This window comes from Cavia porcellus, unplaced genomic scaffold (assembly GCF_034190915.1).
Source record: "Cavia porcellus strain 051 isolate PalLab524CR breed Dunkin Hartley unplaced genomic scaffold, mCavPor4.1 scaffold_13, whole genome shotgun sequence".
Classification (NCBI taxonomy): Eukaryota; Metazoa; Chordata; class Mammalia; order Rodentia; family Caviidae; genus Cavia; species Cavia porcellus.
In genome coordinates, this window is record NW_026947496.1 from 7,013,036 (window position 1) to 7,022,820 (window position 9,785).

At 50.7% G+C, this 9,785-nt stretch overlaps 1 long non-coding RNA gene across 2 annotated transcripts; it reads left to right on the plus strand.

The window, feature by feature from the left end:
- The first annotated feature begins 591 nt into the window (after positions 1–591).
- Positions 592–6,477, plus strand: LOC134478391 (uncharacterized). 2 transcript variants are annotated; one of them, XR_010051008.1, is made up of 3 exons: positions 592–720; positions 1,246–1,364; positions 6,217–6,477. It is a non-coding gene; the product is annotated as an uncharacterized LOC134478391 (long non-coding RNA). The 2 variants fall into 2 exon arrangements; XR_010051009.1 differs by lacking the exon at positions 6,217–6,477 and adding an exon at positions 1,988–2,200.
- Positions 6,478–9,785: the final 3,308 nt, after the last annotated feature.

Consider the following 9,785-nt stretch of genomic DNA (forward strand, 5'->3'; position numbering starts at 1 on the left):
ATGTGGCTGTCACCTAAGTGATTACTGTGTGTGTTGTGCATGACACAGTGGCCTGAGCATGGAGAGTCCAACAGAGGCTGCGTGGGAAAAGGAACGGGGATCTGGGGTTACATTTGCTGAAGGACAGCAGAAGCCTAACCGAGCCCCGGGCCCTGTGCAGGAAGCCACAGCAGTGGTCTCCCACCGGCACAGAAGCCTTCCCTTCCACGGGGCAGCCTGGAGGGCAGGGGACACAGTGGGGACAGCCACCTCCTGTCTGAGAGGCTGGCACAGGGCTTCTTCCTGGGGAGAGCACTTGGCCCTGTGTGTGACCTCCCCTCCTCAGCATTCAGGAGCCCTGGCATTTTCCACACCCCTCCCCCCACTGGCCCAGAGGAGGGCTCAGAGGCCTGAGTCACCACCTCTGTTTCCACAGTGTTTTCCCACTTAGTTTACAGTTTCCAAGGACTAATCTCAGGTGGGATTTCTCATGTTGACCCTAAGTGCAGCCAGGCCCACTTTATAGCTCCTTTATCTTAATTAAATAGGAGCAGTAGATATCAATCCACGGAGAAGTCACACCTCCACTGGAGGAAGCCCTGATAGGAAGGAGGAGCCCATCCTATCAGCTCCAGCCGCCCCCAAGGATAAGCAGTGATATGAACACTTACTTAAGATAAAGCTTGCCTGCTCAGAATAAACCCTGAAGGCTGGACCAAGGCCGCCCAAATCCACTGCTAAGTAAGTTACCAGCAAGGAGGAAAGTGGGAGAGTAAGATAAAGAGAGGTGTGGGCTGTTTTCATGTAATCCACTGTTTCACTTTTTTTTCCCAGCCAACAGTGGAACTGGCTTGCTTGGTAGGCTTGCCACAGGTTCCTCTTGAGACCCAGGCTGGGGCTGGGTGTCCTGGAGAAGAGCGGCTGAGCTGTGGGGCTCAGGTTTGTCACCTCAGTCGCTCCTCGCATTTTAGGGCTCCTGGGGACACAGTGTAAGGGGTTCCAGTCTGTTGTGTAAGAGCCTGCAGCGTCTTCTGTGCACTCTAAATCTCACTTAAACACTCAGTACCGTGTGAATGCTAAGTAAACACCTGGCCACTGGGTCTTAAGGAAATGATGACAAGAAAAAGTCTGTATACATTCAGTGTAGATACAAGTTTTTCTTCCATATTTTTAAGTCCACGGTTGGTTGAGCCTACAGCTATCAAGCTCTGACTTCACCTGCTTGGCTGTCACCTGAATTATTATTATTATTATTATTGTCTGCAGTTATTCGTTTTGGAAATAATGGAGATGACAAAGTCCCTGTCCCTGAGGAGAAATAAACGACAGGTTTACTTCCATGGCAGGGACTTCTCCCATGCACGCGGCCCGGCAGGGAGCTAGAGGTGAGTGTGGTGTGGAAAAGAAAAGGAGGGGAAGAGAAATCAGGATGGAAAGCGGAGTCTACTTGTTTTTTTATTTTTGTCTTTTTCCTTTTTATCGGTACCAGGGATCAAACTCACGACTGCCTGCTTGCAAGGCAGGTGCTTATGCCGCTGAGCTAAATCCCCAGGCCCTGGAAAGTGGAGTCTAAACAGATTCCTGGTTATTCCAGGATCGCTCGCATCAAGAGGCCTTAGATGAACATGCTTCTTTGTAACAAGAAGGTAGCCCAGGAACGATGCATGTGGTTTTCAGAAACAGGCGCAGAAATGCCCAGGGCTCTGGAAGGGGCTGCACAGGCAGGAGGGGCTGGACTCAGATCTCAGGCTGCAGGTTTCTTCAGAGACCTGTGTTCTCGTCCCTCCAATTTGGTTGACTTGAAAGCCAATGAAACTCCCCACAGAGGGCTATTTTTGTAATTAAATATAACCTCAAAGTGTGTGATTTTCTGCCAGAAAATGAATGACTTGCAAGTCTGCTCGAAGTAGATAAGTTTATGTTTGCCGAGACAGAACTGCCTGGTGAAGTTTTCTACCACGCCCATCATTCCCAGCTGGGCTCACTGGTGTTTGTTGTCTTTGACCAGGACAAAGGCCGGCTGTGAAGAGATGGCTGGGATCACAGCCTTTGATTCCAGCCCCAGGAGTGATCCCTGACTTTTGGGGAGCCTACAAACCCCAATTGGCTGATGTGTAATTAATGAGCACTTGTTTCATGGGCTATGAACCAAGCGTGGATTTTGAGATGCATATGAACAAGTAAACGAAATGACTTTTTAATAAAGAGAAAGGGAATTTTTAGAGCATCCATATCTGTTCTTTTTTTTCTTTTTATTGGTACCGGGGATCGAACTCATGACCGATGCCACTGAGCTAAATCCCCAGCCCTCCATATCTGTTCTTAGAGATGGATCACTCGGCTTCTTGGCTTCCTATTTGCTTTGTTATGCAATGACCACCAGGCACGGTCAGGACCCTAGGGTCATCCACTCTTCCTGGTTGGCTGGACTTCAGAGACCATGCAGTAGGACTCTACCTAACTGGAAGTCTGGGCCTGGACCCTATTAAGTGGGAGTGCAGCGGACTCTTGGTTGAGCAATTTCTGATTTGAATGAACTCCACCCTGTAGCTTCTTCTCAACTTTTCGGGCTCTCTGGCAGCCTGTGGGTACAGAGCAGGGGCCTTCCTTTTCCCTGGAAACGGAACCCTGAGTTTCTTGGGGCAGCTACCCAACACTGCACAGAGGGCAGAGTGCTTGAAATCCCCTCACACCCCAGCTTCAGCTGGCTCTGACCTCACCTCTGCCATCAGCTCATCTTTGGCCTGACTTAAAATAATCAGAAATCTCCAGTGGTAACCGGTGGGAACTGGGACTAGGGGCAGGAGGCTTGTGACTATTGACCTGGAATGAAGTCAACTTAGTTAAGGGCAAAGAAAATCATCCTTATTTGAGGCTAGTTAGGATTGAATTCTGGGAAAGCAGATTCAAGCAAACTTGAAAATGTGCTCTGAGGTTTTACCAATGGTGGCTCTATTTATAGCTGTACATGGCAAGGGCTGGGAATGAACCCCTGCTTGGTCAGGAGTCATCATCGGCACTGGCAAGGTGAAGGCCTCAGGGTGAAGGGGCTTGGGTGTCACCCCAGCCTCTGGGAAGTTCAGGGAAGTGAGTCTGTGGTGCTGAAGGTCAGTAGAGGTCCAGGAGCTTTTGAAGGAAGCTCTTATCCAAGAAAGGGTGTGCCTGAAACTCAGTTCAGAGACGTGGCTTGTGGCCATTTGGGGTCAGCGGTGGTCTCCCTGCCAATGCCCCTCCACTTTGAATTCTTCCTTGACAGACCGAAGAGCCCCTTTGCGCAGCAGCCCCGGCTCCTCCTGTCCAGCTCTGTGTCCTTGGCCCTGGATCTCCCGCCACATCTCAGCTTTGCTGAGAGTCTATGACAGAGTGTTCAGGATCGTAGTGTATCGCCGAGTGCTTTCCCTGGTTTTTGTGCTACTGCTACCGATCCCTCCTTGGGTACCTGGCCCACTCTGCCTGTTTTTCCTTGGGGAGGGGAAGGCGGACCAGAATGCAGCTAACAAACAAGTTAATGCTGTGGTGAATGAATTTCAGGAACTTGAATTTAGCATAAGACTCTTGTGAGGCCACGGAGTGGAGCTCGAGCCTCTGCATTCGCAGAGGGCCTGGACGATGACTTGGCCCTGGAGCTGAGTGTGTCATGGAGCAGTGCGGCAAGTGGCACTGCATGGCTGTGGCCAGAATTCAAACATGCGGGGTTCGTGAGCAGGGCAGATGGGGGAACAGCAGTGGTCTTCCTGGTCAGTGAGTGGGGATCCAAAGAATGTCGGGGCAGGACAAGTGTAGAGGAGCCTCGATGTCGAGCTCCTGACCGGGCCCTTAGCCACTCCCTGGGCAGCCTCTCACTGCCTGGGAGTTGTGGGGAGACCAGGAGTTGGTACAGACAGTTAATCTCCCTCCTAACGGGGAGCCTCTCCAGAGCAATACAGTCACAATACTTACATCCTGGAGACTGTGACCTGGCGTGAACATCTTCCTGGTGTACAGGCTGAGCATTTCTAGCCCCCAACCCCACCATCTGAAATGCTCTGAAATCTGAAAGTCTCTGGGCACCAACACCACACCATGAGTACAAGATTCCATGCCACGAACGTTATCTGAAGCGTTGTTCAGACTCAGCTTCAGCCTGCGGTATAAGGGCCCCACAAAGCCTAATGCATTTCATGTTTAAACTTGAGTCTGATCCTTAAGGTAGCTCATGATGCAGATGCAAATATCCCAAAACCTAGAAAAAAGTCCCAGATCCCATCACTTGGGATCCCACATATTGCATACTGAGGGCAAATATAGCTTTTGTTTTAAATTGAATACCTATTGCGGGGAAAAAGGATGAGAAATTCTACTGCACAACAAACGTTTTTCCTTGAAAACACAGCAAATCTGTGTCTCATGTCCAGGGTAAGCCCTAGGGTGAGGAGGGCAGAGAAAATGCGTAAGCCCCTCAGTGACAGAGTGCGTCCGTCCGCTGCCCTGGGAGTGCTGATAGTCCGCAGGCGAACCAGGTTCCCGGCGTCACCCACACTGATAGTGCGTCTCACAGCCTGTCACGAGTGTGTGTCCAGCAGGCACGCTTCTGCTCATGCTTACCACCGACCCTTACCTTGGGGTGTGCCTGCAGCCGTCACCCGTAAGGAATGGGGTGTATCCTTCAATCATAGTTCATATCCTAAATGTTTTCCTCAGACGGTTTCTGCTACAGATTTCCTGAAGGTGTGTCACTCTTACAGTTGGATTTACAAAAGCATTAACGATCATTTCCTCTCATGGGTGGGACAGAATAGATATTGTTACTATTTTCTTAAAGGCCTCGTGAATAGCTACAGTGACATTAAATGGAGCACTGAGGCTGGAGCAGGTGTGGTCGGCACCGATCACCTTCTCTTTAATAACAGCTTTATTGAGATACAATTCCACGCCATCCATTCACCTTACGGTGTACAATTATATACTGTTAGTGTACTTAGGGTTGCCCAATCATCTCCCCTGTAGATTTAGAAACATGAACCCTTCCCAAATCCCTGTTCCTCTTCAGGTGCTCTCTGTTCTCATGCCTATTGCTGGTCTTTAACTACTAATCCACTTCTGTTACTACGGATTTGCTGACTGGAGCTATTTCCTGTGAATGGAATCATGGGCAATGGATCTCTGTGCCTGTCCTCTTTCACTTAGATAAAATTCTCAAGCCTTGAAAATATTATTGAGGATGAGGCACGTGCTGTAGTTCACACCCACAGTCCTGTTTTCATGGCCAAGTAATATTTCACTGTATGGGTTTAGTACGTTTGCACACTCATCAGTTGAATACTTAGATTATTTTTCCTTTTTGGCTCTTCTGAATAACTCATAGGTGAGTTTTCGTATGGCCATCTGATTTCATTTTCTTAGGCCTATACCTATGAGTGGAGTTTTGGGATTATAAGGTGATTCTTCACTTTGAAAGGAGCTTCCAAGCTGTCTCTCGGGTAACTGAAGAGTCTGGGTTGCACAGTAGTTCTACATTCTTTTGAGGGGCTGCCAGACCATTTCCACAGCAGGTGCACAATCTCTCACCTCCCCCCGGTGATGTGTGAGGGTCCCAGATTTTCTACACCCACAGTTGTCTCTTTCTGATCATCGCCTCTTAAGCAGGCGGAGAGTGGGGTGTCCTGGGATTTGCGTTTGTGTTTCCTGATGATCTTGGTATCTTTCCATGTGCCCACCGGACACTTACGCATCTTCTTTGGAGCGCTTTCTACTCGTACCCTTTTCCATTTTTTAAGTTGGGTTGGTGGTCTTTTGACACCGAATCTACATCTTCAAGTGTATGACTTGCAAATATTTTTTTCCATTCTGTCAGCTGTTTATTCCACATTCTAGGTGGTATTTTTTTTTAAACAAAACTGTTACATCTTGTAAATGTTAATTGTATATTTTTCCTTTAAGACACAGTTTCTTGACCACCAAAGGCAAGAAAACGTTGGGTGACAGTTGACCCTGGAGAGGAGATAATTAAGTCTTTATTTCAGTTCTGAGGGGCCCGGTGCACGCTAGGCCAGCTCTCTACCACTGAGCCGCCCTCCCAGCCCAGGAATAACGTTAAAAACGTGATGCTGAATGTGAAAGAGCTTGGAAGCTTTTAGCTTAGAAGTAAGGAGTGATCACTGCTTAAGGAGTGATCACAGAATGTTTGTTGCACCATGAATACAAGATGACGGCTCCCTGTCTAGTGGACGGCAGCTGCATCGAAGGGCTGTGTTACAGGAGACGGGATTGGAAACTCAGTGAACAAATGTAGAAAAATGATCGCAGGAGAAGACGCACCACCACTGAGCTCCCTCCCAGCACTCGCCCTTGCTGCAGACACTCTTACTCCACCGCGCTTGCCGCTTCCGAAGCATTTCTGGAGGTCCTCTGCCCTGAGCGTCTACTTGTGCTGCTGTGTTACCTTCCGTGGCCAGTGTGACCTTGGGGAGCAGCCTGGAATCCCGTGGCACCAGAGCCGGTGAACAGGGCGGGGAGGACGGGGAGGATGGTGAGGACGGGGAGGACGGGGAGGATGGTGAGGACGGGGAGGACGGGGAGGACGGGGAGGACGGGGAGGACGGGGAGGACAGTGAGGACGGGGAGGACGGGGAGGACGGGGAGGACGGGGAGGACGGGGAGGACGGGGAGGACAGAGCACCAGGCTTCGCTGAGCCGCTTTCTCGTTGCATGAGGCTTGACAGCAGCCTTTATCGTATTTTTTAAAAATCACATTTCATAAAGACACTCAGGAAAGATGACGCCCAGAACTACTTAGGAAAGTGGCAAGAATAATGGGATCAGTGTGTTCAAAGCAGGGGAGGATCTGAGGTGGATTAATGGCGGCACACTGCAAACATGTAAGCAGTCTCTGAGTGTTTTGGCCATCTGTGTATGAGCATGCATATTAGAATACTCCAGTTATCACACAGGCAAGGGGTGATCTGGGGGCACGGTCTTGGTAAAGTTCCAGTTTTTCCCCACTAATTTTATTTCATTGTTGAGAGTGGCTCCAGGTGCTGGGAACGGCAAGGGAAGCTTTTTGGGGCTCCTTGGAGACCCTTTGAGATGAGTGCCCACAGAGTCAGCTTTTTTTTTTTCCTTTTCCTAAGTTGGCCAAATTCTGAAAACCTCTGAAAGAAAGAAGTCTAAGAAAGCCATGGACTTCCAAGGAGTTCGTGATAGGGCAGGAGAAGCAGCCGCACCGGGCGGAGGCTTTGACGTGCTGGCGCCCTGTAGGGCCAGGTGCGCTGTGCTTCTCCCTAGACAGAGCTCCCAGATGGCCATGGACCAGCAGGAGGGGGAAATGAGGCCACCCCACGGCCCTGGGTTCACTGGGCGTCACTCTCAGAATGGCCTTGGACATTCAAGTAAAAGTAAAGCTCCAGGACGAGCAGGGCAAGACCCTGAGTGACAGCTCTGTCTCCCTGCAGCAGCTGCACTGGGTCCTCTCTAAACTCTCTTGGTCCCCTGAATGGGACTGCATTGGTGGTAGGGTCCTCCAGGCCTTTGTGCAGGGTGACGGTGTCCTGTTTCTGGGAGGAAGACGCAGCACACACAGTGGGAGGACCGGAAGTTGCAGATGGATCTTGCGTTTCCCCAGAAGTCCAGGTGTGGAAGGCTTGGTCTCCAGAGCGGAGCCTTTGGGGATGGGGCCTGGTGGGCGGTCATGGGTCATTCAAGGATGTCCCCAAGGGGAATCATGGAGCCCAGCCAGTCCTCCTCTCTTTGTGGTTTTGCCCCACCCCACACTCCTGCCTGCTGTATTCCATCATGGGCCAGAGCCTTCAAGCCGTGAGCCAAAATACACCTTTTCTTTTCAAAAACTAATTATCTCAAGTATTTTGTTATAGTGACGGAACACTCACCACACATCCCATAAGGGCACAGGGAGAGGATGGTCACCTATGAGTTGTGGAGAGAGCTTTGGGGGAATCAGCGCTCCCATCTGGACCTGGGACTCCCAAGAGAAGAACTGCATCGGCCTCGGGGGCCTCAGCTCTGGAACTTTGTTGTGGCAGCACCAGCAAATTGACACACCGCCTACTTTCTGCCAACATCTGTGCAAAGAATACGCAGATTTTTCCACATAGAAACAGGAGCATGCAAAATTAGATGGGAGACTGATTGGCTTGGACAGACTTGATCACGAAGAACTGCTTCCAGTGAGGCGTTTGCCTTTGGCGCTGACCTTTGTGAAGCATTTCTGCAGCATTTTTATACCCAGCCCTGCAGTTCATCCTGACAGCAAGCAGGGGGACTGGTGAGGATTCCTTGCTGAGCACACGGGGCAGGCAGCGGCTGGCTCCTCAGAAACCCAGCCAGAGAGCAGCAGAGGGCACCAGGAACCCAGGCCTCTGACCCTGAGCCTGCTTCTGCCTCAGACCGAAACCGCCTTCCTGGAACTCGGTGCTGCGTTTCTGGGAAAGGCACTACAAGTTGAAATGATATAAGTTTAATCTAATTTATTAGCAGAAGTTTTATAATGGAGGTCACAGTGTGAACCAAGTGCTTGATTCCCAAACTGTTATACAAAGAACAAAAATTCCATATGTGACCGCGTCCCAGTTATGTGTCTATGCAGCACACGGTAAAAATTGGCAATATAATACCTGCTCTTATAAAACTTAATTTCATTTTTAATATAATTCCCACAAGAGGGCCTGGTAGAATGGGATGAAGGGCCAGAGATTTTGTAGAAACAGCTGGTGATTTCCTGGTTTCCAGAGGTTTTGCCCCAGGCTGAGACTAACATGACCCTCCAGAGATGCAGCATGGGGAGGGCAGGTCCTGGGCCCAGCACTGGATGAGGCTGTGCTTTCCAGGCCTAGTTGGAGGCAGGGGAGCTGGCTGGGTATGTGCCCTGGGCCCCAGGAGGCTGTGGTGGCCCGGAGTTTGGAGTCTTCCTGGTTAATCTTGTGCACGTGGGCCTTAGCCCCTGTTTTCGGGGTGAACCTAAGGACCAACAGCTGACCTGGGTGGCTTCACCTCTAGAAAACCAGAGGCCTCCCACTGAGAGCAAACTGGCACAAGGCAATGCCCAGGAGGCTGGAGACACAAGTGTGGGGACGAGGGACAGGAAAACAGGCACAGCCGGGAGCGGCTGGCCCGAAGCCCTGCGTCCATTTCCTGTCTGTCTGGCTGCAGCGAGGAGTGGCTTGTTTTCCTCTTTCGGGTCATTTTGGTCACACTGGAGGTGACATGTGGAGCGTCTGCGTGGGGAGTCCTCAGCCATCTGGGCCTCGTGCTGGAGAAACAGGAAGGCGCCCCTTTTCTCCTCTCGAGTTTACAAAATCCTGCAGCTGGGACGCAGGCAGCCCGGCCGCGTTGCTTTTAGGTCAGTACGAGGCAGAGCGGGTGGAGGAGACCCTGGCTGGGCTGGGGACTGAAGCTGCCTTTCGAAGGAGCCCAAGTTGCTCCTGGCCTCAGCCGAGGACTGTGATCCGAAGCCCACTCAGCAGAGAGGGGAGCTGTCTCTGTCCTGATGGGAAACCTTAGCGCAGACCAGGAGGAGAGCTGGGGGGCTCCAGGACAAGAGCGCCCCAACCCCAGCCTCGGGGAACTTGCTGTCACTTTTATTTTACTCTTGATTCTAGTCTAAGTGTAAACAAAAACCACATACAAGCCAACCCACCAAAAATACAACAGGAAAAAAAAGACAAAAGAAAACCCAACCAAACAAAAATACAACAGACCTTTGGTCATTTTCCTCCTCCTCCTCTCTGCCTGCATCAGTCAGCCCATCCGCTGCCCACCTGCCTCCACCTGCATTTCTCTATTGTCTGTTTTTACCGTATCTGTTATTTTAT